This window comes from Megascapheus bottae, chromosome 8, assembly GCF_031878675.1.
Source record: "Megascapheus bottae isolate mThoBot1 chromosome 8, mThoBot2.hap1, whole genome shotgun sequence".
NCBI classification, from domain to species: Eukaryota; Metazoa; Chordata; class Mammalia; order Rodentia; family Geomyidae; genus Megascapheus; species Megascapheus bottae.
Window position 1 is genome coordinate 69964087 of NC_143516.1, and position 24788 is coordinate 69988874.

Below are 24788 nucleotides of genomic sequence, written 5' to 3' on the forward strand. Positions count from 1 at the left end.
TCTAAAATATATCAACAGCTCAAAAAATTGAATCACTCCAAAACTAATCTCCAAAGTAACAACCATCCCATTAAAAGATGGGCCAAAGACTTAGAGACTTCTCTGAAGAAGAAATAAGAATGGCCTATGGACACAAGAAAAAATGCTGGACATCTCTGGCCATAAAAGAAATGCAAATCAAAACAACTCTAAGATTCCACCTCACTCCAGTTAGAATGGCCAGGATCAAGAAATCTACTAACAACAGATGTTGGTGGAGATGTGGCCAGGAGGGATCACTACTGCACTGTTGGTGGGAATGTAAACTCATTCAGCCACTATGGAAAGCAGTATGGCATTTCCTCAAATGACTAAACATTGAGCTCCCCTATGACCCAGCAATTCCGCTGCTTGGCATTTACTCAATTGTCCAGAAACAAGGACATACTAAATCCACTAGCACAACAATGTTCACTGCAGCACTATTTACCATAGTGAAGATATGGAACCAACCCAGATGCCCCTCAGTAGATGATTGGATCAACAAGATGTGGTACTTATACACAATGGAATTCTATGCTACCATCAGAAAGAATGACATTGCCCCATTTGTAAGGAAATGGAAAGACTTAGTAAAAAAATCATATTAAGTAAGCCAGACTCTAATATAGTCTCAATGGTTTCCCTCATTTGTCATAACATGGACTCTGTTAGAAGAGGTTTACAATAAGAGCAAAACCTAGATACATAATCCCATATAGGATGAGGCCAAATGAAAGGACCTCCAGGATGTGGAAACAAGAGCCATATGATGTGTGATTGTTGTTCTTAATGTACTATGTTATTTCTCATTCTTTTGGTGTCCCTTGGTCTTCCTCATATTGTTACAGTATCTTGTCTTGTTATCTGATATATTGTATATATGTTTATTTGAAGTAGGAAAGGGAAGGGTGAAAACAAGATGAAGGGAGGGACTGGGGGGAGGGAAATGGGGACAAAAACCTGAGAGGGGGTATCAATGTTTGTGAAATAATGCATCTTTCTATCTGGTAAATATAATGTACCCTTCTATTAATTACAATAAAAAATGAAAAAAGTGTGTCTATGTGTTCTGTGCAATTTGATAGTTATTTGTCATAGATCTACAACTGCTGCAGGTAGCTCTCTTTTCTTTCAGCATCTTTTTAATTTTTATTTTAATTTTATTTTTATATCGAGGTAATGTATAGAGGGGTTACAGTTAAATTTGTATTACTTCTTGGGCATTAATTTCCCTTCTCATTTTTTCCTCCCACTTTCCCTCCCCTACCTCCTCCTTTTTTCTCTATTCCTCAGTTATCTCACAGGTTATTTTGAATAAGAAAGGATTTCATGTGACTCATTCAGACTAAAGGCAAAACAATCTAACAGTTTTCCTTGGTTCTTGCTTACTGCTTCCTAGATTTTAGAAGCTACTCACTCTCAAATCTTTATTTTCCCTTAAGAGTAGCACAATTTTCATAAACAAATAACCCCATCCTCCCAAATGTTCTTTTTTTGCTGTGCCAAAACTTTTGACTATATTTTATTCTAAGACAGATAAGTATCTCTTCTGAAAATTTCATAGATCTGAGACTTTATGGAAAACTGTGCAAGCAGTCTTTGACTTTTATGGTTTTCCTTGTTTCTCTTATTTATTCTCCCAATTTATTCCTGAAAATCTCAAGGTACATTATTTTACTTCCTTTCTCTCATTTTTCACAGAAATCTATAGTAAAGAAATATATTAGCTAAGGACCTTTGGCTTGTGCCTGTAGTCCTAGCTACTTAGGACATTGAGGTCTGAGAACTGTGGTTTGAAGACAGTCCAGTAGGAAAGACCATGAAAATCTTATCTCTAACTACCAACTAAAGCTGAAAGTGGAGCTGTTGCTCAAGTAGCAGAACATTAGACCTGATCAGAGAAGCTAACGGAGAACATCCAGGCCCTGATTTTAAGCCCCACAATAGACACAAGAGAATTACAAAGAAAAGAAATATTGTGCTCAAAAAGCTGAAAGTGGTATTATTCAGAATATTTTCATGAAATAGATGGAACAAACCCACTGGATAACATTTCCCTGCAAAGCAATACTTGAAATCTTTTATGGTGATCTTTTATCCTCTCTCATGCATGTCTATAATGCAGAGGGACAAAATGTTTTCTTTTGCTCATAATAAATTTCAAGTTTATCTGTAGAGACAACTTGAGAAAAGGGCTTCAACTGTACCAAACACAGGTGTTTATTTTCAGCTTTTCAGAAAACAGCGATTCTCTTGTAGGACTGTCCTAACTGTCATGACTTGTCTTTTACTTCTGTTCAGATCCCTCCAACTAGCAAGTACAGCATCAAGTGTTTCTTTATCCTTTTACCAAACTGGTGACATTGTATGTCATAGCAAGTTCAAAGTTGTCTATGTTTTAAATAGTCTTCACTGAAACATAATGAGGCAGGCTCAGAAAGATTTCACGAAAGGTGTTGGTGGTCATTGATGCAAACATCTTTACCAACTCTCATTTTAGAGAAAATTAAGGAGGAGGAAATAATCAAATGTTGGGTTTCTTATCCTATCGACTGTTTGATTTCAAATTTTCCAAGTTGTTTCTAAGTATTATCAAAAGCATTAGCCACCAGCATCTCAGAATGCCACTGCATTTGGACAAAATACAGCTTTTTGAGGGCAGTCCTGGCCAAGGTGTTCTGCGTCCTTATCAAAGGCTGACACAGAGACAGAAGTGCTGGGGTGCCTTATGCACACAAGGAGACCCCAGGAAGTAGGACTAGAGGGCCACTGTCTGCAAGCCAGGGTGAGGAATCTCTGAAGAAACCAGGCCCGTAGACATCTTGTTCTCATACTTCTGGTCTCCAGAGATGTGAGGAAATTAATTTCTGTTGCTTACCACCCAGCCTGTGGTATTTTAGTATGGGTGCCCTAGCAGACTAATGCATCTAAACAAGTGGCTATCATTATTTAACATTCTATAATTATCAACTTCCAATAATGAATGTGAGGATTTAATACATACAGAGGAGATAACCTAAGTGGTCTGATGAAATTAATAGTGGAAGTTAGATTACCTCGATTAAACACCGTCTAAATCACTTATTAACTAATCTTGATGACCAGAAAGCCAAGCTTTAGATTTATTTGCCCCATAGAAATAATATGTTCAAATGTATCTTCTTCACCTTCCTTCAGACGAAGCTGAATTTCATTCATTTCGTATATGCACAGAATATCTTCTTCCTACTTACTGTACTGTGAAAGTAAAGCAATTCTTCAGGCTAAATGCCTGAATATTTTCCTGCCTGTCTCTGATTTTTAGCAATATTAGCTAAACCCTAGGTATTTCATTTTAGAAATGTTCACTGCTATCCAGTTTCAGAATGTAATTTGATATTCCTAGTGCTGGCCTATTTAAGGAAAAGGGATGGAAATACTTTAACTATATACAGTATTATATAATATTTATTATTATAATACTTTAACTACACACACACACACACACACACACACACACACACACACACACACAGCAACTGAAGAAGTAGCAGACCTAGGAGGCTTTCTAGAGTTGCAGAAGGCAGGTGAGGTGCATGTAGTGTGTGTGGAGGGGGGATTGAATAAAGACTGCAAATATCTGCAGAACAATTACAGAATGGTAGAAATAAACATTATCCATTTGACATGGTTTAATGACATGAGGACAATTTTTTTAATGAAGTTTTGATTAGCCAGGCACTGGAGGATCAAAGCTATAATCTTAGCTACTCAGGAGGCTGAGATCTGAAGATCCTGATTCAAAGTCAACTAGGACAGGAAAGTCTGTGAGACTCTTATCTCCAATTAACCACCACCAGAAGTAAAGTTGTGGCTCAAGCAGTAGAGTGCTAGCCTTGAGGCAAAAACAAAGTTCATGAAAGGGGAGAAGGAGGGCAAGGAATGATAAAGGGGTAAGATTGAATGGAATGTGTAACTGGATTAGAATATGTCCTAGGTATGGAACTGTAACATGATTGCATCCTCTGTATAACTAATGTACACTAAAACCAGAAGAAACCAAACAACCCCAAGACAAGTATGACATAAATGGGAAGGTTCTATTGTCTTTCATGGAGCTTTTTCCTTCCATAGTTCAGGGAACTGGGGGGCTGATGAGGAAAGGCAGTTGTGTAAAAGCATGCATTTTTCTATGGGTTGTATGCATCCCTGATCACCTGCCTGCCTGGTACTGGCTCCTGTCCTTCTGAGGATGATGCCCCTACAGGCACACCTGGGAATTGCAAACTCTATGGGTGCAATGTACCCATGGGTTCACCCATGGGTGAAATACTTGCCTTTGAAGGATAGCGGAAGAGAACTTTGCTGTGACAAAACTCAAAACCAGGAATGTGCAGGTAGAGAGTGTAATTACTACTTTATGATCCTTTCCATATTTGAGTAGTATTTCTCTTTTATTTTGCCAGTACTGGGCCTTGAACTCAGGGTCTGGATGCTGTCTCTGAGCATCTTTGTGCTCAAAGCTAGCACTAGAGCTACAGCACCATTTCCAGCTTTTTCTGAGTAGTTTATTAGAAATACGAGTCTCACAGACTTTTCTGTCCTGGCTGGCTCCAATCTCAGCCTCCAGAGTGATTATCGGTATGAGAAACTAATGCCTGGCTTTCTCTATGGTTTTAATGGAATGTGAAAGAATGACTTGCTAATATTTGATTTAAGCAGAGATCCTAAGGACAACTAGCTTAACAAGACAGATCAATCTTTCCAGAATGTTAACTGTGTTTTCCCTTTTCTTTCCTACTTTTTTTTAAAAAAATAAAACCAAAAAGTAAGAAGTGCAGATGGTCTGGGAGATACCTTCAATGATTTTAATGATTTTAATTTCTACCTTATTAATATAGATACTGTAAACCCATTGTCAGAATACTTTTTTCTGTCCAGTATTGGGAATGTAGCTCATAACTGTATGCCATACTTCTTGGGAAGTGATTTATCACTTGAACCACCAACAAACCTTCCCCTCCCTCCACCCATACCAGTAGTTCCTAATTTGTCAGATAGAATCCCACTAATTTTTTCAAAACTTCCTCCAGCTCACAATCCTCATAACAGCCTCCAGGGAGGTGGCTGCAATTACAGTGGTATCACACTCTGCTCAGAATACTTTCAGTCCATTAGACTGAAATTACAACCTGTTCCCTAGCAGAATTCCAGGTATGACAGTAAATACAACAGGAATCACATTTGGGATGTGTTTTTAGTTTTTTTTTTTTTTTTTTTTAAATCTAGATTTGGCCAGGGAGTTTGGCCTAGTGGTAGAGCGCTTGCCTAGTATTCATGAAGACCCAAGTTCGATTCCTTGGTACCACATACATAGAGTGCTAGTCTTGAAAAAGCCCAAGGACAGTGCTCAGGCCCTGAGTTGAAGCCCAGGACTGGCAAAAAAAATCCAGATTTATCCCTACTCAATTCAAATTTTGTCTCCTACGTTTAGACACCTGTATAAAGAAGGGTGCCAGTGGATCACGCTTGTAATCTTACTATTTAGGAGTTTGAGATCTGAGGACTGCAGTTTGGAGTGAGTCTAGGCAGGAAAAGTGCCTGAAATTATTGTCTCCAATTAATCAGCAAAATGGCTCAAGTGGCAGAGTGCCAGCCTTAGCATGAAAGCTCCTAGACAGCACACAGGACCTGATTTCAAGCCCCAGGGACTCCCGCCCTCATACACAAAGTTAGTTTATGGACTTAACTTTTAATGCCCAACAGACATACTTATTCTAGATGAATGGGCACTTAAAAGGTTTTCAAAATGGTAATATCGATTTACTGAGCCATACAGAGATAGTTTATGACTTAAGAGGAAGGGAAATGTTTCAAGATTGCTTGCAAAGATGGGAGGAGTCAATTCAGTAAATTTAGTAGAAAATCTAAACACTTAAGAGAGAATGAATTAATACAACACGCACACACACAGACAGAGACAGAGTGACAGAGAAGAGAGACAGAAAGAGACATATAGACAAAGAGACAGAAAGGAGGGAGGGAGGGAGGGAGGGAGAGAGAGAGAGAGAGAGAGAGAGAGAGAGAGAGAGAGAGAGAGAGAGAGAGAGAGAGAGAGAGAGAGAGAGAGAGAGAGAGAGAGAGAGAGAAAGACAGAAACAGATAGGCCTTCAGTCTCGGAAGGGAGAGAAACCAAACTAAGGTCAAAACTCCCATAAATGTAAGGGTGATTAGAATGTGATTCTGATTGGTTAAGTCCTTTCAAAGCAAAATGATCTGCTTCTCTCAGGCTAGCCACAAAGGTCAAAGCCATTGCAAGGATGAAAATGGGTCCTGGTGCCCCTTTTAGGCTTAGTGTGTCCGGAAGCTTGACCCTGTAAACATCATGCTTGCTCATACATATGCAGAAAAGTTTCGATTTGCACCTGTGTGCTTAAGAGAAAGTGAAAATTTGCTGGCAGTGGCTTTTTCACTGAGCCTGATTAGAAAAAGGGTTCAACAATCAGTTTCCTATCAAAATCCCAAAGGAAACTCATGAGATAAGGTAAGAAATAATGTTTGGTTTGGAAAATAGATATAATCCAATCTTAAGTTTTGAGGCCATTAAGTAGCAATACTATGAATGATATGAATCAGGTAACATTACTAGCTGAACTAGTGGTGTTGATGTACTCTGTTTATTTGTGCCTCTGCCTCCGTCTTTGGAACTTGAAAGCTGCAGTGCAGTAGAAGTGTAACCCTTTGAAAGGATGATACGGTGGCTTGACATTAACCAGTTTCAAAGGTGAGTTATCTTCATTTTGGGGAGCTATCTGAATTATTTCAAGCACTGTAGTTAGTGATTCTGTAGAGGACAAGCATGGAGCCACAGGCATGTCTACTTGCTGGAAGATGAAAAGTGTCAACTAATGATGCACACTATACTGAAAGAAATTTGACATTCTTAGAAGTCAATTTCTGTGTGTGTGGCAGTGCTGGGGCTTGACCTCGGGGTCTGGGCACTGTCCCTGAGCTTTTTTTTTTTTTTTTTATCTCAAGGCTAGAGCTATTCCAATTGAGCCACAACGTTTGGTGATTAAGTGTTGAAGATAAGGGTATTATGGAGTTTCCTTTTCAGGCTGGCTTCATACTGTGATGCTCAGATCTCAGCCTCTTGATTATATCTAAGATGACAGGTAAAAGCTGAGTCAGTAATGTCTGCCTGCCTCCTTCCTTCCTTCCTACCTGCTTCCTTCCTCCATTCTCTTCTCTTTCCTTCCTTTCTTTCTTTCTTTCTTTCTTTCTTTCTTTCTTTCTTTCTTTCTTTCTTTCTTTCTTTCTCTCTCCTCCCTCCTTTCCTCTTTCTTTTCTTTCTGTTTCTTTTTCTTTCTTTCTCTGTACCTCCCTCCCTCTCTTCTTTCCTTTTTCTTCCTTTCTCTTTTTTTTTCCCCACAAAATTTTGCTTGTTATGCTCAAGCCACTGTTTTAACTTGATTGCACACAATGAGTGTTCCAACAGTTGGAGGAGACAGAGGTATATTCTGTATTAACCACAACTAAATGTTTGTTTAAGCTACACTTGGACAAGATTGTGGAGCTGATAACTCTTTTCAAGGAAGAAACCACTTCACATAAGCTACCATGAAATGGAAAAAATGTATGATAATAAATCAATTTTTGTTTCTGTTAATTTTCAGTACTAGGGTTCAAACGTGTGCTCAACAGGCACCCTATTATGTCCGGGCTTCTTTGAACTGCGATCCTCAGATTCAAGCCTTCTGAGTAGCTAGGATTACAGGTGTGAGCCACCAGCACCCTACTCACAGCTCTTTAATACTTTGTTTTTCAGATAGGCTCTCATGTGAAAATCTTCCTACCTTAAGCCACCCCTCCCACATCGCTGGGTGACAGGTACACACAACCACACCTAGTCTATTGACTGAGATGTTTTTAAGCTATCTTTAATCAGCTGTACAATGAGATTTCAGTTCAGCATGTCAGTTTATGAGTATAAAGCCTCTTGATGAATGTCACCCCATCGGGGGTCTTGCTAACGCAGTCATAGGCTGTTTGATCTGTGACTTATGATGTGGGCTGGTCTTGAACTGCCCCACTCCTGATCTCTAGCTCTTCAGGAACTGGGATTGCAGTAAATAATGATTTTATAAATATATTTTGATGCTTGCACTAAATATATTAAAATGTTAAAGCAGTACTAAAACTAAACACTAAGCTGAAAATACAGAAATGTAAATGACAGGTGGGTGATGCAATTTAGAGGGGAACAGATCTGAAACTTAGTACTGCGACTTCTTTGTTTGTTTTTTGAAAGTGACCATATCCAAACTCTGTGTTTAAGGAGTTGAAGAGGCAGTAAGTTCGAATCCTTAAGTGAAACTCAAAGGTTTCTACTGTAAATAAAACTTCAATCTCATTTGTTAAAAAGATGAGGTTTCATTAGGAAAGCAATGAGCTATGTTCTTCATTCTTCAAGACTGTTTCTTTCCAAATAAACACACTTTGTCACACTCCATTTGTTTGCATTCAAATGGGCCAAGTCCAAAAGCCAGTCAGCATTATGATTATCTAACCTGTGGTCCAACCAGGATGTGGCAGTGTACAAAATCCCTAACACAGGACAGGAAGCCAGTCCTTGCAAACCCAGAGAAGAATCTCTTGATTCTGCTGTCTGGCTTAGAAACAGAGAAAATTGCTTTACAAACTTAATCTATAGTACAATAGGACAAGGATCTCCAGTTGTGCTTCTTAAAATTGCTCCTAGAAAAAGCACAGAAGAGGGCTGGGAGTTTGGCCTAGTGGTAGAGTGCTTGCTTACCATTCACAAAGACCTGGGTTCAATTCCTTGGTACCACATTCACAGAAAAAGCCAGAAGTGGTACTGTGGCTTACGTGGTAGAGCTCTAGTCTTGAGACAGTTCTCAGGCCCTGAGTTCAAGCCCTAGGACTGGCAAAAAAAAAAAAAAGCACAGAGGAAGAAATAGTATTGTGTGTGCCTGGAACCTTCACTTCTCACTGAGTTCATTACAGTTTCATTTCTGTATAATATAACCATACAATTTTTAACAACGAATATAATAGTCATGTTTTAAGTAAATATGGAGAAAAAAGGCAGTTTTGCAGTTTGTGAAAGCACCATTTTACCACTTGTTACATTAAATGTGCATGTAATTTTTTCCCTTTTTATTAAGGGATAAAATTTCAGCTAGGCACCAGTGGCTCATATCTGTAATTCTATAGGAGGCTGAGATCAGAAGATAGAGGTTCAAAGCTAGTCTGGCCTGAAAAATCTATGAACTTTTATCTCCAATTAGCCACCAAAATCTAGGTTAGGAGGTGTGGCCCAAGAGGTAGACTCAACATGGAACAAAAAGTTGAGATGGAAGCCAGGACCTCTGTTCAAAACCCAGTATCAGTGTGCACACGTGCATGTGTACACACACACACACACACACACACACACACACACACACACAGACTCTTGAAAGGCACAGATGAAAGTAATTATTTCAGTAATATATTAAACAATTCTTATTTGGAATATGGAGTTAATTCATAGATGTTAAATGACAAGTAAATATAATTTCAGTACAGAATAATACTCATTTCTCTTTGACCATTGGGTTTCCCTTTGTGTTTGGCTGAAGGCAGCAACACAGAAATAAAAGATCAACTAAAGCCTGGCACATGGGGCTCATACCTGTATTTCTAGCCACTCAGGAGGCTAAGATCTGAGAATCACAGTTCAAAGCTAAGAGGACAGGAAAGTTCATGAAACTCTTATTTCCAATTAAACACCAGAAATCTAGATCCAGAGGTGTGGCTTATTTGGTAGAGTGGCATCCTTGAGTGAAAAAGCTCAGCACTCAGGTCCTGAGTTCAAGTCACACACAAAAAGAACAATTAAATAAAATTATATAAATAATACTTCATGCAAAGAAAGAAGAATCACAAAAGAAAAGGAGAAACAATTTCATTCTTACAAGTACTTAAGTGCTTTAGATCAAGGTGTTTTTCTTTTTCTTGTTTTGTTGTACTAGAGTTTGAACGTAGAGCTTTGCACTTGCTGGGCAGGTCCTCCACAACTTGAACCAACCCCCTCTTATCTTAGATCAAAGTTAAGGGACAAACAGAGTTTAAAGATCTTAAGTATTCCAGACAGACTTTCATCATTTTTTAAGGAGTCCCATTTCCTGTATGAGGAACAGGAAATGTCTGTCTGTGGTTTGTCTCTGTCTGTCTGTATCTTCTTTAACCTTCTTCCGGAACCATCAGGTTGGAGTCTGCAGAGTCCCTTAATGGTGAACTTTCTCACTATCTATTAACTTCTTTGCTTTGCTACTTTAAAATGCATCATCATTTTAGGAAGAGGCATTTTTTTGATCATATCCATCTAATTTTAATTTTCTGGGAAAACAGATTGTCCCATCCTGACTCCCTTCCAATTCATTTCTTCACCAAACCTCTCCTTTAGTAAATAAGAACGCCTCTTCCTCCTCCTCCTCCTTCTTTCTATCCTCCTCCTCTCTATCCTCCTCCTCCTCCTCCTCCTCCTCCTCCTCCTCCTCCTCCTCCTCCTCCTTCTCCTCCTCCTCTTCCTCAACATTCCTCTTAAACACTGCCCTCTTTTTATTCTCTACATTATTCTCTTTAATTCTACTCTCTCAAATCCAGAACCCTGCAAATCTAAAATGCATAATCTATATCTTATATATCAAACATAAAATGTTTCATAGATATATATATATCTTTAAGTGCTAATCATTTTCTAACATATGCTCATATTTACATCTCTGTTTGCCAAGTATACATTAAATTCTTAAGCATTGTTATTATAGTCACTGTGGACTCAAAATTAAAAGAAGTTGACAATGCATTTGGGGAGAAAAAGTGAGAAATTCAACTAGCATAGGTTCAGAAGCATAAAATATGCCTAAGTGAGCAGTGAGGCAAAGGATCAAGTTATCACTTCTGCTGAGGTAAGTTTAACAACTTCCCACAAAAGAAAAAATATCCTTGAGCTACTGTTTGAAAACAAAATAAAAATTTGGTAGACGGATGAAACCTTGGTGAACCCCACAACCCACTAATAACAGTGTAGCTTCAATACTTTTACTGCCTCATCTCTACCTACTTTTCTTAATTCTTATAACTAATTTCTTCACATTGAGGCTCCTCAAATTTCAACTGGCTTGGTAAAACCGTAAATGATTTTCTTAGACAGAGTATGTTAGCTGGAAACCAGTGGTGAATGCCTACAATCCTAGTTATTCAGGAGACGGTGATCTGAGGAACATTTTTCAAAGCCAGTCCAAGAAGGAAAGTTCATGAAACTCTTATCTCCTATTAATCAGCAAGAAGTCAGAAGTGGAGCGGTGGCTCAAGTGGTAGTGCATCAGCCTTCAGCACAACAGGTCAAGGGCAATACCCAGGCCCTGAGTCCAAGCCTCAGGAAGGACTGGTACCAAAAAAAAAAAAAGAAAAAAAGGAAGGAAGGAAAGAAGGAAGGAAGGGAAGAAGAAACAGAGAAAGAAAGGCAGACTGTCAGAAAGAAAGAGAAAAAAATGTCATGTTAGACCTCTGTTCTAATCACTGGCTTTATCCTAGCATATCAATTCAGGAATTCTGAATTCATTACTTCTCAAGCCTGCCATATTTCCTTTGCCCTACATTCTGAAGAAATCTTCTGCTCAAGCCAACTTGTCAGCATCCAGTTCCTGCTAAGTTCCTTGCTTTTTCCTTCCTGTCTGGAAGCTTCCTCCCACCCTCAGCCCAATCTCTCCTACCTAGATGTCTTTATCTTATGACTCTGCTCTGTATTAATTATTCCCCTAAAAATAAATTAGTAAATGGTCAGTCCTACAGAAACAACTAATGTCTTATAATAGTCTTCCTCATATTTACCTTTTAATCTTGGTAATTTAAAAGAATATTAACTGTGTAGATGTTTTCATGGATGCCTTAAAGCAGCTCCTATCACTTAGGCATTGAAAAGGGAATTTAAGATATTGTTTCTGTAATGCATAGGGAATATAAAAATACTTCCTTTAGTTTGGCAGAAAAATACTATCTTTTATTCCCCATGAATAATAAGTACAGATAAAAAGCCAGGGGACAAGTGGGGCATGGTGGCTTATATCTGTAATCCTAGCTACTCAGGAGGCTGAGATCTGAGGATGGTGGTTCAAAGTTAGCCCACACACTAAAAAGTCCATGAGACCCTTATCTCCAATTAATCATCAGAAAATCAAAAGTGACACTGTTGCTCAAAGGGTAGGGTGGTAGCCTTGAGCTCAAGAGCTCAGGGACAATACCAAGACCCAGAGTTCAAGCCTCATAACAGACAAAAAAAGAAAGAAAAAAAGAAAAAGAAAAAGCCATGGGACATTTAACTAAGCTGGTTAAACTCGAAGATGGCATAAAACTAAACAGATGTTAAGATTCCTTTTAAGACAAATGACTAAAACTAAATTGGGAAATAGGGGAGGGAAAGAAATAAATCACAAATGTATTACAGTCATCCTAAGCATATTTATGCTTTCATTCCGTACATAATCCCTGCTTCAGAAGGTAAATGCCAAGTGTTAAACCAAAAATTAGGTGTTAATTCCATATAAGTATTATTCAGAATTTACAATAAAGATTAAAAAACATAACACAGCTGTATGTGGAAGACCTTTAGTTGACAATGGATAACTTCTTGGTATGCAGTGTGTCACCCATTAGATTCTTAGTTTTAGAATGAAGCAAGAAAGGAAGTCACCAATAAATATTATGTTCAATCTTTGATGGAACAACATTTGTTTTCAAATACAGAAATGTGAAATTGTTCTCTTGAAGAGAGTTCTCAGAACAGCTTTTAGTATAAACTTTGATGAAATAGCATACATCTAAGTCCATATAAATTACGTGTGACATCAGCATATAAGTGAGTAATAAGGAATTAGGGGAAAATATCATGGTATACTTTCTCAGGAATATTTCTGAAAGTACAACATACATCCTATTTTGGAACTTTCAACTTCTTAACAAGTATGTTCTCTTGCCACTTAGTTAAATTTCTCTTGATCTTGCCTGAACAAAACAAAATGAAAGGCAGAATTTTTTGGAGCCTATCCGGGAAAGATGTGGTTTATTATTTAAAGTGTAAAGTAAACATACTTCTGAATGTTTCCCAAAGAAATACAGTTAATTAGAGGTGTCAAAGGCTTCGAACTACATCTAAGCTACAATTTTATATAGAAATAAAATGACTTTCACTTGGTAAAAGCACTCAGATACACTTTGACACTAATAAGTTAAAGTACCATTGAGCATCAAAGGCAGCATTAAGTGAATCTCATTTTAAAGTGAATTGTATTTGGACACTATAATTTTACAAATATACCTGCATTTGTAACATCCTTATACAACTCCATCTATGACAAAGCCAATTTTACATTTTCTTTTCCATTCACTTGTTGATAATCTTCACGTACACCCACCTTGTGTGTAGCAAACTGCTACACACAAAGAAAGCTCCAGATGAGCCCAGAGATCTGGGTTTGGTTTGAGTTTTGAGAAATGCCATAAATGAACTAAAAAAATCAATTCTCTTAGGCTTTAGTAAACATATCAACTTACCTTATTTATCTTGCAAAACTTGAATATCAGCATTAAATCCTCATCCAGGATGAAGAGTGAAAGGACAACAAGCACTGATCTGCTTTCAATAACTCTGTTCTGCCTTTGTGGTCTCTGGGTGGGTTGTCTATCACAGTTCTCTGTGAATATTTCTCTCTCTCTCTCTCTCTCTCTCTCTCTCTCTCTCTCTCTCTCTCTCTCTCTCTCTCTCTCTCTCTCTCTCTCTCTCTCTCTGTCTCTCCCTGTCTTTCCCTCCTCCCTCTCTCTTCTTTCCCTTCCTCAACTCCTCCCTTTTTCTCAAACAGAAACAGTTTAATCAAATGATTAAACAGCTTCTGTCAGCGTGTTTTTCTGTATTCAATTACACTATAAGCCACAGAGTGTAAAATCGTTGAGCAAACTGGCCATGTACCATCTCTTAATCTTGAAAACTGCTAAACAGCCATCGTTTGAAAACTGTTCCATGATCACAAAAAATGGAAAACTGTATCACGAAGACACATTTAAACAAATTTACATAAAATATGCTGTATTTTTAGTCTTTAATTAAATACCATGGAGCCTCTGTAATTATGTAAGAAATGTCAGACGGTGCCAGTGGAAAGCTGGTTAAAAGACTTGTCCAGGGGCAGGGGAATGGCTTCCTATTAATTTCTTGCAGCAAATTCACTGACTGGAATCCACATAGTGTGCACTTAAGCTGTCAAAATGATCGCTTTGAAGATGCATTTATTAAACATTCAGGGCTTCAGCAGCTTTTTTGTGCCCTTTCCCATCTAGCAATGTCCCCCAAGGTGTGTACTTTAGTGGAGCTTGTTTACACACTTAGCTCAGTGCTCACTCACCTTTCCATGATCCATGTCAGTTTTCCTAGGATATTGCTGTGATCGACAAAAACAAAACAAAACAAAAAAAACTACCACCAGCCGCAAAACAGAGTCCTCCTAAATCAATTGCTTCGCCCAATTCCTTTAAGCTCCTGAAGATCTTCCACAGCTTGCACCCTGCACAAGGGATATGACGAGCACAGGACTGAATGCACGCCCCTGGAGGGCTGCCTCTTTCCACAACTGCATTTAGGATTAAAAAGATTTCAGTCCATACTGTCTTGAATTACCTCCCTCTCCCACTTCAACCTCAAGGCCTCTTTCATGCTATTAAAGACATTCCCTTCTCTTTTTGTGTGACAAGTTAAACTTGTCTTATACAAGTAAAATTTAGATATTTTAAATTAAGAATATTATTTCTTCTGGTACTGTGGCTGGGGCTTGAACTCAAGACTAGAACAACTTTCCCTGACCTTTTCAACTCAAGGCTAACATTCTGTCATTTGAGCCGCAGCTCCACTTCTGGATTTTTGATATCTGGTGGAAACTCTTGGATTTTGCTGTCAAGGGTTGGCTTTGAGCCACATTCTCAGCCTCCTGAGTAGCTAGGATTGCAGGCTTGAGGTATCAGTACCCAGCTTCCATTAAGATAATTACAATTGAAATGACAAGGGCTGAAAGTCTATGTAACCAAACTTTCTGTCTGTCCAGTGCTATTTCGGTAAACAAGTTCTCTTCCACTTTAGAATGTGGAGTCATCCCCTGAATTTGTTCAGGGCAACCTTCTCCATGCGGAGTGCCCCTGGTGGAATGACTGGAGCCCCTCTTCAAGCACACATTGTCAATCTGGGGAGAGCAGAAGTGGTAAACACCTCACTGAATTCCTTCCACTCTCTTCCACTGGGTGGCGCCATGGTGTGGAAGTCAGACTTCACCCTTGTAGGTGGAGGAGAGGGAGAAGGCTATGGGGCTGATGGGAATGATGTTCTGGCCTGGCCTGGTTCTGGCACTCCTGCTATAGATACTGGCACCCTGCTGAGGACTGAGTGGCAGTTGCCAGCTGGACCCATGGCTTGGATATGGTCAAGAAGTTTAGTCCTTAGCCAGTAACAAATAGGAGCTGCTGGACATAAGCTGGGGCATACTCACCCTCCAGGGAATACACCAGTGTTGTCCCATGGAACTGTGCTGCGTTCAAACCCATGCAACTTCCTGTACCTGTCTCCCTTTCTCACAGTCCATTCTGCTACTTGGTGTGGGATTGCGTCACAAATAAACAACTTCCAGTCTGTCTCTTAGGGAAACTCAACACAGAGAGGAGTTTGCCTCTATTTGTAAGGTTCAGCAAATCTTGGATAAATTTTAGCAGCCAACTGATTAATTAACTAATGATTTGAATGGCCTAAATTTTACTTGACAAACAGTATAAGGATAATAATACTCCTTCTACAGTAGATTCTCCATTGGGAACTTACCTTGGAAAGTGCCAATTCTGTGTAAGTGTGTGCGCGCGTGAATTTGCACACACTCGCACTGAGACTAGAACTCAGAGTCTGCGCATACTGCACTCGTATTTACGCTCAGGAATAAATACCATTTGAGCAATACCTCCACTTATGGCTTTTGGGTATTTATTGGAGTCTTATAGACTTTCCTGCTTGGGCTGTTTTCAAGCTGTGGTCTTCAGTTCTCAGCCTCCCAAGAAGCTTGGATTATAAACATGAACTACTGGTGCTGGGCTCTGTCACATAGTTTAGTAAAAATATTTAATGAAAAAATAAGCAAGGACTTGATCCATTCTTCTCACCCTAAATTACAGGATCTTTGTGTATCATCTCTCAGAATAAGAAACAAGACAACTGAACTGATTGAGAACATTGTGTATGATATTGTTGATTATAAATGCTATAATTAATATTTATATGATATAATTATTTGATATATATATGATAAGAGAATTTCAGCATAAAATGTTTGCCTTCATGCTGAAATTCCTAAATACATATTTTCTTGCTCAAGGAGCTCTTTCCATCAACTGTTGACTTTACAAAAATCTAAATCTGCCTATGGTAAGTCAAATAATCACCCCTCTCCCATTGTAAGTTAATGAATTAATATCTACAGCCTGTGAATGGACTCAGTTGCTCCATGGTCTGGAGCAGCTGTCTGGCAGATAGAACACGGATGGTTGCAAATAGAATTCTGCTTGCCAGTCAACTGAATGTAGAAAATAAAAGAACTATCCTGACCTGTTTGGGAGGGGCAGTAAACCACAAAGATAAAACTCATATGAGGAAGAGAGGCATTAAGGTTAGACTGATGTGCGGACATGCGATGTGGTATGAGACTCCAAGGTCAGACTGATATGCAGTCATGTGAGGCAGTATGAGACTTCACACCGCTTTGCAGATGGAACCCTGAAACCAGTCAAGGAATGTGGGCAGTCCCTAGAGTGGACTTTAGTTTCTACTGGAATTCTGACTTCAGCAAGAGTAACATAAGAAGTTCTGTTTTTTGTGCTCTTCTATTATATGAAGACACTTCTTGTACCAGGATAGTATTCAGAAAGTGTCACGTTACAAAAGGGATTTCCTTTCTCTTTTAGATTGTTAGACCAATATAGAAGGTCTTGGAGTAATTTTGAAAAAAAAAAACAAAACAAACTCTTCTGTTCTCCTTTATTAAGACTAATGAAACTGACCCTCAAACCTACACAGAGCAGTACAGACATAGTGGGAAATTAAAATCTCAGCTCTATTCTTTCACCGAAGGCAGTGTTACCTGAAGGCTGGCATATGGGTTTAAGAAGCAGAGAGGCATCTAGCTGTGTTACCTAAGCTCATACCCCTGTCCAGTCTTTTCCTTACATCTGCCCTCTCGTACAAGCTAGCTCTCCAGGCCTCTCAGGAATCAAGCACATCCTCTCCTCATCTTTCTGTCTGAACTCCTTCCATTCTCTGGAGTGTGAGTATCTCAAAACTTATCCTCTGGGATGGGAGTTTGGCCTAGTGGTAGAGTGCTTGCCTACCATGCACAAAGACCTGGGTTTGATTCCTCAGCACCACATACATAGGAAAAAAAAAGCTGGAAGTGGTGCTGGGGCTCAAGTGGTAGAGCTCTACCCCTGAGAAAGTCCAAGGACAGTGCTCACACCCTGAGCTCAAGCCCAGGACTGGCAAAAAAAAGAAAAAAACAATCAGCTTTCCTGACAACAAAAAGCCTACCTTTGTGTTCTTATCTGAGAGCAAAGTGCTAATTTATTTTTGCTCTGCTTTCACAATGTCTACTAAACAGAATATTTTATCAACAGCAATTTCTTGAAGCCTTTGCTAATCAGCAATCCTGGAATCTCAACAGTCATTCCCAAACTTTTTTTTCCCAGTTCTCCTAAGGCTTCCTGGTTTGACTTCATACTACAGAAAATTGTCTTGCAGAAATTTTCCAATGATTCTCTACCTCACTGTAAAGATCTGTCCAACTACCTCCATTCATCCACTGTGCCTTATACACACTCTTCCATTACATTTTATTAAACTATATTTTATGAAACCAATGTTTCTTGTCTCAATATCAGGACTAGATGGTGTGTGTGTGTGTGTGTGTGTGTGTGTGTGTGTGTGTGTGTGTGTGTGTGTGTGTGTATGTGTGTGTGTGTGTGTGTTGGGGTTCAAGACCTGGGCTCTGTCCCTGAGCTTCTCAGGCTCAATTCTAGTGCTCTACTGGCTTGAGCCATAGCACCACTTCCTGTTTATTTCTGAGTAGTTTATTGGAGATGAAATTCTCAAGGACTTTCCTACTCCTCAAGCTATTCTCAGATCTCAGTCTCCTGAGTAGCAAGGATTAGAGGTATGAGCCACTAGTGCCTGGTGGGGGCTTTGCTTTGTGTTTTTTGCTTACTCCAATGAAGGGCAGAAGAAAGGAACAAAATCGTGTAATTGTACAAATTGAGCAAATGCTTTAGTAATTTTCTGTGCCAAAGAAACGAAACAGCAAGACTATAAAAAATGTTTCTTTAGCTGGGGGTGATGACGTATTATTACTCAGGATGCTGAGATCTGAGATTCAAAGCCAGCTCAGGAAGGAAAATCTCCAATTTACTACCAAAATGCTAGAAATGGAGGTATGGTGCAAGTAGTAGACTGCCAGACACGAACAAAAGAAAAAGAAAGAAAGAAAAAGAAAAAAAACAAGCAAGAGAGGCCCTGTGCTCAAGATCTAGTATTAGCGCGCGCGCGCGCACACACACACACACACACACACACACACACAGAGGCTGTTTCCTGACAGGCAGCAGCTGTGTTTTAGGAAATCAATGAACACAACTGGGGTTGTGTAGGCATGGTTTGTAAAGCAGAAAAGAAATACTCTTAAACAAAAGCTGTTAGTAAATAGAAGGGAGGAGAATGCAGTCAAGAATTCAATGTATAACCTACTTAATTAAGGAAAGTGAGGGAAAGGCTGGTTAAGAAAGGGATGGGTAGGAATTTGGAAAGGTGTGACAGTGATCAAGATTCACTGTATTGGTAAACTGCTTTGTTAAATGTCAACTCCTCTGAACAACTACTTAAAGATTAAAAATAAAATAAGCATGACATCATAGAAAGTTTTTAAAGAATTCTTATTCACACCCCATATATTTTTGCATTTGCCAAGTAAAACAAAAAGAACTGATACTTTTAGCATAATGATTTCAATTACCAATTTCATAAACAGAAATATGGCTGAGCTCCAGTTATTAGCTCCAAGTGTGGAGATATGGGAACTGTTTAATATGTATGCGTGAAAATGAAATTAGAGAAGATTTTTAATTAAAGTGGATTTTGTGCAAAACAAATTCTAGAGCCACGGAATTTAGAGTTTGGAAAGATCAACATCCACTTATGTCTAAAGCTATTGTCAAAGCTATTGTTGCTTGGGAAACTGAGGCTAGAGAGCTAGAGACACTATCAAAGCCATACACAGCCAACCTTGGCAGGAAGAAATGGAACCTGGACCTGTTGACTTGAGTTCTAAGAAACAATTCAGTGAAAGACCAATTCTAATATAGCCAAAGATACAGAGATAGAGAACACTCCTAAGTTTGTGGATTGTACTTTAAACAACAACCTAAAAAGTCCCCTAAGCCAGCACAGGGGCTGGTATGGCCTCCTAGCATGCAGTAGCTCTGGTTTCTCATCTGAGCAGAGCCATGTCTGCATTGTGGGATGCACTGCATGACCAGGAGATCCTGGCAGCTCAAAGTACTTGCCTTCCATCTTCCCCAAGCCTTACAAAAGATTACACATGAAAGAACCCAAAGACATGAAAAACCTCAAGAGAAGCTGTTTCTCCAGAAGCTCCAGGGAATGGAATCTTTATTCTGTAGCCTATTTAGGCTGAATTCTGCATAAATGGTTGAATTTTTTCATACAGGTGGAATTTGGGTGCCAGATGAAATGTTTGATATCTCTGCAGTCCAATTAACTGTGCACATTGCTCTAGAGTGCAAGACGAGCTGCAGAGCAATTCCCTGCTGTGCCACTTGCCCTGCAGGTGTGTGTGTGTGTGTGTGTGTGTGCATGCAATTAAAATCCTGAGCTGTGTTCATGGGGAGAATGAAGCAGTGGTGAGAGGTTCTCTGAAGATGAAAAGTGAATGTGGAATGTAGAGAAAAATATACTATGCACTGAGAGATTTGGGAACAGTCATAGAAAAATATGAATATATATACACATATATATATATACACGAAGTGATAGGCTGAAGTCTCATGATTTTCAAGACACAATTTGAGACTTGATAGTTCCCCTTTAGGCAGGACCTTAGCCCACCTTTCTGACACAGGAAATGTGTGTGGATATGTATATGTGCACATGTGCACATGAATGCCAGTACTAGGGCTTGAACTCAGGGCCTAGACAATATCCCTTAGCTCTTCCACTCAAGGCTGATACATAGCCTACCACTTGAGCCACAGCACCATGTCTGGCTTTTCGGTGATTAACTGGAGGTTTGGTGTCTCATGAATTCTCTTATCCAGTCTGGCATTGAGACTTGAACCTCAGAGCTTAGCTTCCCGAGTAGCTAGGAATCACCAGTACCAGGCTAGAATATTTGTTTGTAAACCTACCCCAACGGTACATTTCCAAATTCTAGAACACATACTGTACAATTTTCAGTGTTTTGGAGCCTAAAGATTTGAAATTCAAGTAGTTATTGGTTCTTGGTTTCCAAAGGCAGGACACAATTAGGTTCCAAGATGGAATCAGGTGGACACATATGAGAGATGAGTAGAAAAGCTGACTAGGGACAGAATGTCAGACCATCTTTGGATCCAGATCACCTTTCAGATTATGTGAAAGAAATACATTAATGATGAAATCTGATTGCCTTAAAACCTTTTTTGAGATGTATAACATAAGAGTCAGTGCACACACATTAATATGAGAGCTATACATATACTATGTATATGTCAGTGACATCAAAAGTGTGTCTTAGCATTACACAATTTATTAGGCTCATTGTGACTTTTCGCTTTTATTTTCACAAGGGGAGGCAGAGACAATGGGTTATAAAGATGGATGGGTACAGACTGAAGATATGAGAAAACTATAACATGAGTGCTAAAAATCTATCTCTCTATCATCATGTAACCAATGACATAGTGTTTTGGCTTAGAAGCCTCTAGCTTGAAAAATTAATTGCTGCACAATTTAACAATGTGGAAATTTAATTCCATATCATGAAGATGCTTGAAGCCATTATTTTCTACATAAAAATGAACAATAACATATCTAGGTTCTTGTAGAGAAAGGAAAAAGTAACAAGGGAGAATAATTTTAAAATTAAAAACTCTTTTTTAGCCAGGCGCCAGTGACTCACATCTGTAATCCTTGCTACTCAGGAGACTGAGATCTGAGGATCTTGGTTCAAAGCCAGCCTGGGAACAAAAGTCCCTGAGACTCTTACCTCCAATTAACCACCAGAGAACTGGAAGTGGCACTGTAGCTCAAGGGTTCTGGAAGTAGCCTTGAGCTAAAGAGCTCAGGGACAATGCCCAGGCCCAGAGTTCAAATCCCAAGACCAACCAAAAACAAAGAAACAAACTCTTTTCAAGTTCAAATACATTACAATACTTCGTGATATTTTTGCTTTTGTATCTTAAAGTGTGAGTATGTATATTTTCTCCTTTTGAGATCAAGTTTTAGTTCTTTTTAAAGTAAGACAAATTTATGATATTTAAGATCATTTGTTTGTACCTATTGAATTTTTCAAGATTTATAAATGACAAAACCAATTAAAGATTGAGTCGAAACTAGCCCTGCAAGTTTTTATTCTTTCTGATTTTTCTTCTTCTTAAGACTAGCACTCTATCACTTGAGCCACTCCAAACTTTTTCTGGTTATGTGGTACTGAGGAATCCAAGCCAGGGCTTCATGCATGCTAGGCAAACAGTATACTACTAAGCTACCTTCCCAGCTCTCTACAGGTGTTTTTTTTTTCTTTTTTAACTTCCATATTGGCATTTGGTCAAATGTTATAAAGCCAGGGCTTGGCTGTGGCCCAAAGTGGTAGAGTGTCAACCTTGAGCAAAATCAAACAAACAGCTGAGAAACAGCTCCCAGGACCTGAGTACATGCCCCATTATTTGCACACACACACACACACACACACACACACACGCACACGCACACACGCACACGCACACTGCGTTTTTATTCCTCATAATTATTTCATCGATGGGAAGAAAGAAAATTACTAGGAATTAACAAGTTATGTAAATGTCTTGATGTATATCACATTTAACTTCAATGTTCTTTTTCTACATAAACTATAATTTTTCTTAATCTGATCAACCTCTTATTTTAAACTTGCCATAATTTCACATGAAAGGGCTTTGACAACTTTACAGATCTATAGAAAAGACAACGCTGCCTGTTGACATGTGAGCTGGAAAATAGCTTGGACACTAATTTGGGACAAGGCAAGAGCTTTTTGCTGGTTGTATAACAAATGGATCTGGGTGATGGAGTTTTAAAGGGCACAGTGGCTCTTTCCAAATGCTTAGCTGAATGGTATGCAATCAGTAACAACTCTAAGAATACAAAAGGAGAACAAAAGAATCATAAACTGGCATTGCCTTCAGTGAAATTGCTAAGCCATTAGCAAAATAAAAAGATGTGTACTGAATGGTGTTATCTGGGCCAGTGAATGTAGGACATCCTGATTCTGAAGAGAAAAGCACAGGCAGAAGTCCACAGATCATGTGTGTGCCTCCAGTGCCATTAGCAGAAGGAAGCCCACCCAACTCAGCTCTTACACAATCTCTTTGATTAGGCCCTGCAGCCAAGCAACTGATGGTCTAAACCACAGGCACCCAGGAACCTGGAATCATGGGAACCATGTTATTGACAGTAACTAGATGGAAATGTAGTGACGTCAGCAGCGCACCAAAAGACAAATGCCATCATTTCTGAGACATACCTACAACTGAAAGGAAATGATTTTATAGATAGGACCAGACAGGGGAATAGTGATTACAAGATGTTAGGAAAGAGAGAAGGGAAAAGACAGAAGGAAGCTGGATAAAGTGGCAGTTACAAGTGAGGCATAGTTCTAATGTGCCCTATAGTAAGGTAGATTTACTATTTATTACATATTGCATAAAGAACTAGAAGAGTCTTGACTGGGAATGCAGCCCAGTTCTTAGCATGTTGGTTTCATCCCCATCACTCAGTCAATAAGTAAATGAGAAGTTCTGGAGAATCTTAAGTGAAGAAATGGTAGGTATCTAATAAGATGAAAATGCTAATTATCTTGATTTGTCCATTACACACTGCATGTATGTACATCATTATCACACTGTATCCTATAAATATATAAAGTTATGCTATCTTAAAAACTGGAAAAAATAAAGGCAATTGTTTCAATGTTACTGAATTCCAAACTGAAGACTCTCTGGTAAAGAGATTTGCTTTACCATCCTATCAATGCTTGGAATGCCATCTCAATACAACTGGCTTCATTCTCTTCTTTGATTTTTTTTCTATGTAGGTTAAAGCTGATAATTAAGCATTATTGAACATCAAAGAACAAACTGAAAATAAGATCTTTGAGAAGAAACTTTTCCTAGTCAGATTCTGATAATCATACCTATCTCCTTAATAAGTCCCCAACTCAGATGAAATTAGTTGAAGACCAGAGGCCCTATCTTACGAGGTATGAAATTTCATGCAATATTTATTTAAAATTTAAAAAATGAACATACATTAATAGTAATAAGGAGTTTTATTTTGATCTGTGTGTACCACATACAACTTGTAGTGATTTGGAATTTTTTTTTTTTTGGAGGAAAGGTGAAGTCCTGGGGCTTGAACTCAGGGCCTAAGGGACTGTCTTGGAGCTTTTCTACTCAAGGCTATTGCTCTACCAGTTGAGCCAGCTCCACCTCTGGCTTCTTTGGTGGTTAATTACAGGTAGGAGTATCATGGACATTCCTACCTTGGCTTCAAGGCTGCTATCCTCAGATCTCAGCCTCCTGAGGACCTAAGATTAGAGAAGTGGGCCAAGAGAGCCTGGCTTTGTGGTGATTTCTTAAGATGACATTTTCTAGTTCTGTTCTTTTCATATTCAAAACAATTGAATGAATGCTTGGGTGAACTTCCTGGGTAGCAGCTGTAAATTGTAATTGATATTTAAAGCAACAAGTTGGCTGAACTATACCTGATTAGCAATCCCTAATGTTTATTTTTTTCCTGTGGATTTTAAATCAACATTCTCTCCTTTCTAGAACTCCTGCCCCACTCAAGACTCTGTTTCTATTATCCTTTTTCATAATGCAGATAAGAAATTAAAGATTCTTTCATTATACCTTCAAATGTAGAGTGATAAATTACTAAATTAAAGTGATAATTGATCTTTTTACATTTTCCAATTAGCACACTTCTACATCATCATGTAAGTATCACAATGCAAGTACACATTTATTTACAAAAGTAAAGTTATTTAGTAATCCATTTGCTTCAGTCTCTTTCATTTTTAATTCTCCTAAATAGGACTGGTTTTGGTTACTTCTCAGAAGATTTAAGCTTTTGAAAAAAGATAAAAAGTATGGTATTTTCAATTTGGAAAAGCACCCTCTAGAATTTGAAGTTTGATTTTGAAATGCTGATGTATTTTTTGTCTCACAGTTTTGGAAAACAATGAAATTAGGCTTCACTTATTGAGTGTGCCAACATCTTTAGGTTATAAAAGTTATAAAATGTAGATGTTTATAAAAATGTACAAAGTTATAAAAATGTAGATGATTTGGGAATAATAATCATGATTTGGTGACATAATATCAGACATGAATTACCCTTG

General features: G+C 38.6%; 1 protein-coding gene across 34 annotated transcripts in view; it reads right to left on the bottom strand.

Annotated features, from left to right (window-relative positions):
- Rims1 (regulating synaptic membrane exocytosis 1) overlaps positions 1-24788 on the bottom strand; it is a 492115-nt gene that overhangs the window by 23754 nt on the left and 443573 nt on the right. The window contains exon 1 of one of the 34 annotated variants that reach the window (XM_090338588.1): positions 13621-13765. The exons of the other annotated variants lie outside the window; for them this stretch is intronic. The gene's annotated coding sequence lies outside the window, so the exon portion shown is untranslated. Of the gene's footprint in view, positions 1-13620; positions 13766-24788 lie in introns of those variants that run through there. 34 annotated transcript variants of the gene reach the window in all.